Source organism: Sapajus apella, unplaced genomic scaffold (assembly GCF_009761245.1).
Source record: "Sapajus apella isolate SASKATOON/1434 unplaced genomic scaffold, GSC_monkey_1.0 scaffold10, whole genome shotgun sequence".
Lineage (NCBI taxonomy): Eukaryota > Metazoa > Chordata > Mammalia > Primates > Cebidae > Sapajus > Sapajus apella.
Genome location: NW_022436950.1, coordinates 31,536,481 through 31,546,480, shown reverse-complemented (window position 1 = coordinate 31,546,480; position 10,000 = coordinate 31,536,481).

Genomic DNA, 10,000 nt, shown 5'->3' with positions numbered 1-10,000 from the left:
AAACCACGTCCCTTATGGACCTGAGAAGAGCAGTTATATAGTCCCTCAAAATTACAGGCATGAGCCACCACGCCCCGCCAGAATGGGCATTTTTTTTTAAATTGTGGTAAAACAAACGAACAACAACAACAAAAGAAAACCCCACAACGTAAACTTTACCATCTCAACCATGTTTAAGTGTACAGCTCAGTAGTGTTAAGTAAGTGCTCATTGTGGTGCAACAGATTTCCAGAACTTATTCATAATGCAAAGCTGAAACTCTACACCCATTAAAAAACTCCCCACTTCTTCTCATCAGCTCCCAGCAACCACCATTCTACTTTTTGTTTCTATGAGTTTGACTACTTCAGATGCCTCATATAAGTAGAATCATACAGTATTTGTCTTTTGTGGCTTATGTCTAGCATAATTTCCTCAAGGCTCATCTGTGTTGTAGCTTGTGTGAGCATTTCCTTCTTTTTAAGGCTGAATAATATCTCATGGTATATACATAACACAATTTCTTTCTCCATTTATCTATTGAAGGGCATTTAGGTTGCCTCCACATCTTGGCTATTGTGAATAATGCCGCTGTGAACACGGGTATGCAAATACTACATCTCTTTGAAATCCTGCTTTCAATTCTTTTGGATATGTAGCTAGAAGTGGAATTGCTGGATCATATGGTAAGTATATTTTTAATTTTTTGAGGAACCTCCATTCTGTTTTCCATAGCGGCTGCACCATTTTACATTCCCACGAACTGTGCACAAGTGTTCCAAAGAGCATGGGTATTTTTAAAAGCTCGTTCAGTAGAGGCTTTCTGTTTATTATCCTTTTGCTTTTCTTTTTTCTTCTCCATCATTGCTTTAACACAACCTGTCTTGTTTGCCTGGACTAACCAATTAGTTTGATAAATTTTCTTATATTTTCTTTCTTTATCCTACTGGAGGCTATACAATTTGATTCTTTTACAATAGATTTTAAAATTTTTTATATGTATATTATTTGATGAATTACTTTTTTCTTTTTTCTTTTTTTTTTCTGGAAACAGGGTCTCACTCTGTCACCCAGGCTGGAGTGCAGTGGCATGATCTTGGCTCACTGCGACCTCCACCTCCTGGGTTCAAGCGATTCTCATGCCTCAACCTCCTGAGTAGCTGGGATTACAGGGGCATGCCACACGCCTGGCAATTTTTTGTATTTTAGTAGAGATGGGGTTTCACCATGTTGGCCAGGCTGGTCTTGAACTCCTGACCTGAGGTGATCCGCCTGCCTCGGCCTCCCAAAGTGCTGGGATTACATGCGTCAGCCAGCGTAGATAGATAAAATACTTTTATTTAACAAAATAGAAAGCTTTTTCGTGTTTTTATCTTTTCTTAAACACATCGTGACATATTAAAGTATGTTGAACAATTTGTTGTATAACTTTACAATAGTGTTCTCAGGAGGTTTACTTTAACATTCTTTTAAGCACTCTCACCCCATAATTGTTTTCACAATTGTTGAATACATTTTCTGACATAATTTATCAATTTGTGTGCTAAAATCTGTTTTCTGCGTACAAATGTATCTGAGTCACTTTTCCTCTTGCCACTTTCAAGAAGACCTGCTACAAAGTATTATTCAAAATATGTAAAACCAGGACCCTGTAATCCAACTGAGCTGACCAATCAGCATGCTCTCTTCCTGTAGGGGGTAGAATTCAAGCAATTCTTCCCTCAGCCTCCCTAATAGCTGGGACTACAGGCAAGCACCACCATGCCCAGCTAATTTTTGTATTTTTAGTAGAGATGGGGTTTCACCATGTTGGCCAAGCTGGTCTGGAACTCCTGACCTTGTGATCTGCCCAACTCAGCCTCCCGAAGTGCTGGGATTACAGGCATGAGCCACTGTTCTTGACCAGTATTTTTTTTTTTTTAAGATATCTACTCTTCTAACATGGAATATTGTCTGGAGTGGGATGGTTTAAATATTACCATGGTGTAGTTTAAAATATAAAATAGGATTTGGAAACTTATGGTGATAAATTTCGGTATATGATATATGTGGTTGTCTCCCCCTGCAAAGTAAGGAACCCTTTTAAAGCATGGAGAAGATATTTTTTGGTATGAAAGGGAGATGAGCCTTTAAATCTTTCAGGGATACATATAAGCATAAGGATTTAGCCTCTATGGGGAAGGTGTATGCGGCACTCAAAGTTGCTAACATCAACTTCCTAACTTTCAGTCAGGGTTCTCACTGCATTTGGCATAGCTCTGAGGAGACAGGAGAGTTTCTGACAGCATAGCACACTACCTTCTGACACATGGAGCTAAGCTGCCAAAAATGACAATCAGAGATTCAATAAGAAATTTTGGTCATTAAATCAATTTTATATTATTACTTTTTTTTCCTTTTCTGTTGCCTAGGCTGGAGTGCAGTGGCCTGATCTCAGCTCACTGCAACCTCCACCTCCCAGGTTCAAGCAATTCTCCTGTCTCCGCCTCCCAAGTAGCTGGAATTACAGGCGCGAACCATCACACCCGGCTGTTTTTTGTTTTTTGTGTTTTTTTTTGTATTTTTAGTAGATACTGGGTTTTACCATGTTGGCCAGGCTGGTCTTGAGCTCCTGATCTTGTGATCCACCTGCCTCAGACTCCCAAAGTGCTGGGATTACAGGCGTGAGCCACTATGCCCTGCCTGCCATTACGTTTAATGGAGAAAACTGCAATTATTAATCTTCCATTTATCACAGAACTTCAAAACCATATATTTCCCTGCAACTTCTTTCTCCTTTTGGAAAAGGTATCCGGCCTAGAGTTCATTTTTTCAACTGATTTTTTAATTTTAATGTCAAATTTTAAATTTCCATTTCTCTTTCAGAGCTACCTATTTCTTGTTCTATAAATAGACTTTTTTGCTTCCTACTTTCTTGTTCTTTTTTAAATAAGGGAATATCTTTATCTTTTTAAGTATCATAAGCACATTTATTTTCAATTCCTTGTCAAGCAGTTCTATGAAATTATTTATTTATTTTATTTTATTTATTTTTTGATACAGAGTCTTGTTTTGCAGCCCAGGCTGGAGTGCAGTGGCGTGATCATAGCTTACTGCAGCCTCAATCTCCTGGGCTCAAGCCATCCTCCCGCTTCAGCCTCCTGAGTAGCAGGGACTGCAGAAGAAGAAGAGCTACCACACTAGCTAATTTTTTTTTATTTTTAGGTTAAAGTCAAGGTCATTCTATATTGCCCAGGCTGTTCTCAAACCCATGACTTCCCAAAATGCTGAAATTACAGGGACGAGCCACCATGCCAGGCCTATTTTCTTTTTCTTTTTTTGAGATGGAGTTTTGCTCTTGTAACCCAGGCAAGAGTGTGATGGCACGATCTTGACTCACTGCAACCTCAGCCTCCTGGGTTCAAGCGATTGTCTTGTCTCAGACTCCTCAGTAGCTGGGATTACAGGTGCCCGCTGTCAGGTTTATTGCCGAGTTTAAAATGAGGAAACTGAGGCCAGTGTAACAAAATGAAAATCCAATTTATTCAGCCCCCCGGGCGAGGTTCCATGGTCCCAGGGAAGAGGCCAGGAAAGTCGCTCCAACTTCCTGGGGCATGGGGTTTTTATGGCTAGGAGGAAGAAGCAACAGCTGGGTGCTCCGATTGACTCCAGGGGAGCGGGATTGAGATGTGGCGGCCGCTGTTGGTTGGCGGGTTGTTGGGCGGGTTGTCCGGTGGGAGAGCCGGCCAGGAGCCTTGCATCAGCTGGAGCCTTCCAGTGGAGCCATGCGGCAGAGCTCGGTGCCGAGTGCAGAGCCTGGTGCCGGGTGCAGACGTGGGTGTGTCCAGCCTCCCGGCGAGGCAACCAGCCTTACTCCCGGCGAGGCAACCAGCCTTACACCCGCCTAATTTTTGGTATTTTTAGTAGAGACAGGATTTCACCTTGTTGGCCAGGCTCGTCTCGAACTGCTGACCTCAGGTGATTCACCTGCCTCGGCCTCCTCAAGTACTGGGATTACAGGTGGCCAAGCCTAATTTTATCTAGAGTGAATTCATACTTAACTGGGGAGGTGGAATTCATACTCTTTCTTATGTAAAATTTTTTTTTTTTTTTTTTTTTTTTGAGACGGAGTTTCGCTCTTGTTACCCAGGCTGGAGTGCAATGGCGCGATCTCGACTCACCGCAACCTCCGCCTCCTGGTTTCAGGCAATTCTCCTGCCTCAGCCTCCTGAGTCGCTGGGATTACAGGCACGCGCCACCATGCCCAGCGAATTTTTTGTATTTTTAGTAGAGACGGGGTTTCACCATGTTGACCAGGATGGTCTTGATCTCTTGACCTCGTGATCCACCCGCCTCGGCCTCCCAAAGTGCTGGGATTACAGGCTTGAGCCACCGCGCCCGGCCTTATGTAAAATATTTTAATGTGGTTTTGAATTTTACTTTGCAGGAGGCTATTCTGAGCGGGAAGAGCTGTAGTCTTTTATTTATTGTCTCTTTCCTGTTTCCTCCATGCTCACTTTTTCCTACCTGACAGTATTGCCTTTACCTCCACAAAGCAGCCTGGGACCTCAGTTCAGAAGCAGAAACACAGAAGTCTTTTTGGTATTCCTGCCTTATTTCCTTACATTGATATTGTAAATATCACAATATTTACACAATATTTATCACAGTATTTACAATATCAAAGTAAGGCAGGAATACCAAAAAATTAAAACCACATGTCAATTTGAGAAAAATTTATAGAACTATGACATGCATTTATTTGTCATTTAAAAAATCTTCCATTAAAATGTTATTTTTTTCTTTTGATGCATTCACTACATCAGGCTCTGTCCTTGAATTCCTCTTTTCCCAACTTCTGCGTTTCCGTAGCTTTAAGCCATAGGGTATTCAACTTTTTTTCAGGCTCCATCACAAGAGGCAGCCCCATCCCTAGTCCCCATCCTCAAAGCTCCCTGCGTGATGTTGTCTGCTGTTAGTCTTGACTACCCTGTGGGAGCTAAAGCCCTGGACCTGAGAATAGGAGGCAAGTAGGCATATAGCTGCGATTCAGCTCTTCACTGTGTTATTTTTGTTTGTTTCTGTGCCATGGAGGTATTTAAGTTTTCGCATTCCGAACCAGCTACATCATTTTTATTTCCCCTTTGCATAGACTTTTTATTGCTACGTATTTGGAATGAGGGTAGGGGCTGAAAGTGAGAGCGGGGAGAGATTGATCAGAGAATGAGGCTGATGCACCTTTGGGCAGATATCAGTTATGTCCTGCTCATATTTAAGGTGTAAAAGTTTAGGCTGGGTGCAGTGGTTCACACCTGTAATCCCAGCACTTTGGGAGGCCAAGGCCAGTGGATCACCTGAAATCAGGAGTTCAAGACCAACCTGGCCAAAACCCGTCTGGCCATCCAGAGATGGTAAAACCCGTCTCTACTAAGAATACAAAAATTAGCCAGGTGTGGTGGTGTGCATCTGTAACTCCAGCTACTAGGGAGGCTGAGGCAAGAGAATCACCTGAACCTGGGAGGTGGAGGTTGCAGTGAGCCAAGATTGATTCGGTCTCAAAAAAAAAAAAAAAAGTTATGTACATGTTTTATTTGACAAGCTAGTTCATACTTTTTAGTTTTTTTTTTTATTTATTTACCAATAAAGCAAAGACAAGCTATTTAGTTTTTATTTCTAATTAGAAAAGCAATAACTTTTTTTCATTTTTCTTTTTTTATTGAGACGGAGTCTTGCTCTGTCACCCAGGCTGGAGTACAGCGGCCGATCTCAGGTCACCGCAATCTGTGCCTTCTGGGCTTAAGCAATTCTCCTGCCTCAGCCTCCCGTGTAGGTGGGACTACAGGCACATCACCATGCCTGGCTAATTTTTGTATTTTTAGTAGAGACGGGGCTTCACTATATTGGCCAGGCTGGTCTCGAACTCCTGACCTTGTGATCCGCCCACCTCAGCCTCCCAAAGTGCTGGGATTGACTGTGAGCCACTGTGCCCCACCATAATAACTCTTAATTATAGAAAAATTATTAAAATTCAGGAAAGGAGAAATACTAGTTTGGAGAATGGTGAGTGGGATGCTTTATGGATGCCTCCTCTTTGAAGATGTGCCTTGAAAGATGAGGATTTTAGCAGTAGGATTGAGAGGAAAGAAAAGGGTATTTTAAAGGGGTGGGGTTGGAATCCAGTTTCAGAAATAAAAATATTAGACACGCTTCACAGGATATTGCCGGGTACATGGAGTAAGGATGGATATATAGATAAAGCTGGAAATGATTTGGGATGAGATCTTCAATGTAAAAGAGTTTGGCATTTACTCTTCAGGAGATGAAAATCCAAGTTCTTGGCCAGGCTCAGTGGTTCGCACCTATAATCCCAACACTTTGGGAGGCTGAAGTGGGTGGGATCACTTGTGGCCAGGAGTTCAAGACCAGCCTATAGATGGTTCAAGATAGACAGTGAAACCCTATCTCTACAAAAAATACAAAAACAAGCCGGGTGTAGTGGCTGGTGCCTGTAATACCAGCTACTTGGAAGGCTGAGACAGGAGAATCGCATGAACCCTGGAGTTGGAGGTTGCAGTGAGCTGAGACCCCTTCACTGTACTCCAGCCTCGGGGACAGAGTAAGACTGTCTCAAAAAAAAAAAAAAAAAAAAAAAAAGAAAAGAAAATCCAAGTTCCACATTTGTCCTTAAAAAATTCAACTTCTGGAACACACAAAAAAATTCCTGTAAAGGTCTTTTTGTAGCACAGCACAGAAAAGTACAATGTTACATTTGAGAATCACTATTTTGTTCATTTCCTGTGAGACAAGTTGGAATGTAAAATGGGAGGAAAAGCCTTGTATTTTAGTTCCTTCCTGATTCCCCTCCACCCCCCCACTGCCTGAAGGTAGGCGGAGGCTGGGGAGAACCGGAATTACGTATTCATTCTCTGAAATTAAACACAAGTAAAAATTCTCATATATCCCCAACCGTAAAACAGTCCCAGAACCAGCGCTTTAACTATAAACACAGAAAGCATTTTGTATTGCTACAAGAACAAACGTATAATCAAGAAAGATTCTTTGTAATGTTATCTAAAACCTGAAAAGTCTGTAGTTTTGGTTGGTTGCCCAGTAAATTGAAAGGATTTTTTTTTTTTTTTTAATCTTGCGTTTCGTTTTTCTTGGTCTAAGGCCCAATCTATTGCCAGTGGTGAGTCAGAAGGGATGCCTGAAATAGTTCTTGTGAAGTTATCTATGTTCGTGTCTTATCATCCACGGATGGCCAAGACTTTCTCATTCATCTGCATATTTCACAAAAGCCTAGCACAGTGTTCCCATGTTAAATGTTTGCTGAATTATATAAAAGGATTTCAACTCATCTGTCAAATATGTGAGACAACGAATAGCATTATGTGATGTGTCCGCTGATGGGTAGTTAGAATCGTAAGGCCAAAAGTAACCCAAAGTTTCCTTTTCCCTTTTCTTTGACCAGGAAGAACTGTCCAATGACTGCTATTCATCGATGAGGAAAAAGTTCTGCTAAAGATATTTTTTCAAAATATTAAGATAAAAGTAAAAGCATTTATTTTCAGAAAGTGATTGTCATTAGCTAGAAAAATTGAATTACGAGGCTGGTGCGGTGGCTCACACCTGTAATCTCAGCACTTTGGGAGGCCAAGGTGGGTGGATCACAAGGTCAGGAGTTCAAGACCAGCCTGGCCAACATGGTGAAATCGCATCTCTACTAAAAGTACAAAAATTAGCCAGGGATGGTGGCATACACCTGTAGTCCCAGCTACTCAGGAGGCTGAGGCAGGAGAATCACTTGAACCTGGGAGGCAGAGGTTGCAGTGGAAAAGAAAACAAAAGAGAAAGAAAAATTGAATTACCCATAAAATAGTGGGATCCAAATGTACAGAAACTAGACCCCTCCAGAAACCTAAAAAAATGAACAAAAAATAGATTGGCTAATATAATATACTACACTACATTATATTATACTGTATTATAACATACCATATTATAATATACTAATGGTGCTCAAACAAAGGAGCCCAGAGATTTTGAAGAATATCATCATGAGGTAGAGTGAGAGAGGTATGAGAGTCTTCTCACTTACTACTTCTGTCCCTCTCTCCATAGGCAGTGGTGGCTGAGAAAAAGGACAGACACTATTGTGCTACCAGAGCACTTTCCAGACGTGCTGTTGGTGGCCCTGTCGGAGTCCGTTGGCCATATACCTGGGTATCAAATCAAGAGAGCATGAGAAGTTGGACAGGAAAGGTCCAAGGCGAAATGGTTACTAAAGGCCATCCCTGACCCTGACCCCAAAAGAAGAAAAGACCCTTTGCTCTTGGCATGCTTTTGCGGGAGTGTCCCAGTCTGTTCGGGCTGCTATAACATTGACTGAGTGGCTTATAAACAACGATGGGCCAGGCGCAGTGGTTCACGCCTGTAATCCCAACACTTTGGGAGGCTGAGGCAGGTGGATCTCTTGAGGTCAGGAGTTCAAAACCAGCCTGGCTCGTGGTCAGTGAAATCCCGTCTCTACTAAAAATACAAAAATTAGCCGGGCATGGTGATGCATGCCTGTAGTCCCATCTATTCCAGAGGCTGAGGCAGGAGAATTGCTTGAACCTAGGAAGCGGAGGTTGCAGTGAGCGGAGATCGTGACATTGCATTCCAGTCTGGGCGACAAGAGTGAAACTCTGTCTCAAAAATAAATAAATAAATAAACAACAACGATGTGTTTCTTCATGGTTCTGGAGGCTGGGAAGTCTTTCATCAAGATGCCAGCCTATGTGGTGTCTGTGGAGGGCCTGCCTTCTGGTTGGTGAGCAGCACCTTTTCTCCTTGTCCGCGCATGGTGGAAGGGGAGAGGCAGTCCTCTGAGGCCTCTTTCTTAAGGGCACTAATTCCATTCATGAGGGCTTCCTCTCATGACCTAATCACCTCCCGTGGACCCACCTGCTAATACCATCCATCACCTTGAAGATTTGGTTTTTAATATATGAATTTTGGGGAACACAAACATTTCAATCATAGCCAGAAGGTAAATTGGCGTTGCTCTAAACTAAGGAAGCAGAGAGGACTCTGGGAAATGCTCCTCTCTCCCTGGGGCTCCTAGGCTTTTAAAATCTTTTCATCATTGCCATATATCTCTCCTCAACAACTCTACAGCCCTAGATTAGAATGTAGCATAAAACACGACTTTCAATTTTCTTATAATCTGGTGTAGAGATTCATTCATTCATTCATTCATTCATTCATTCAACATGCATGCAGCATCTACAATGTGCCATGAATATATGCCAGAAAGGCAGAATATTTGCCAAACAAATGGTGCAGCTACTGTATGCAATGAGATTTGGGAAGCTGTCTCTGCGGGTCAGAGAGACTGGGAAGGCTTTATCAAAGAACTCAAGATTTGAAGTGGGACTTGTAAAATGGGTGGGATTTAGACTGGAGGAGAAGGAGGAGGTAATGCTGGAAGTGCAGAGGTATGAATAGAGGACCTGAGGGAATTCAAATTGGAAAGGGAGGTTCTGGGCTGGGCGCAGTGGCTCACGCCTGTAATCCCAGCACTTTGGGAGGCTGAGGCGGGCAAATCGCTTGAGGTCAGGAGTTTGAGATCACCTGGCCAACATGGTGCAAAACTGTCTCCACTAAAAATACAAAACTTAGCTGGGCATGGTGACAGGTACCTGTAATCCCAGCTACTCAGGAGGCTGAGGCAGGAAAATCACTTAAACTGGGGAGGTGGAGGTTGCAGTGAGCCACGATTGTGCCATTGCACACCAGGGTGACTGAGCAAAATCTGCATCAAACAAACAAAAAAACATACGAACAAATGAACAGCAACAACAAAACAAATTTATACTTAAAAGGGTGAGTGCTGCTATGTGAATTCTCAATTTTTTAAAAAATCTAATTTTTTTTTAAAAATTGAGAAAGGTTTAATTATTATTTAATTATGATCCCTGAATGGAATTAAAGTAAATGATTAAAGTTTTCTTAAAATCAAGGTAGGAGTCATTTTTTTTTTTTTTTTTTTTTTTTTTTT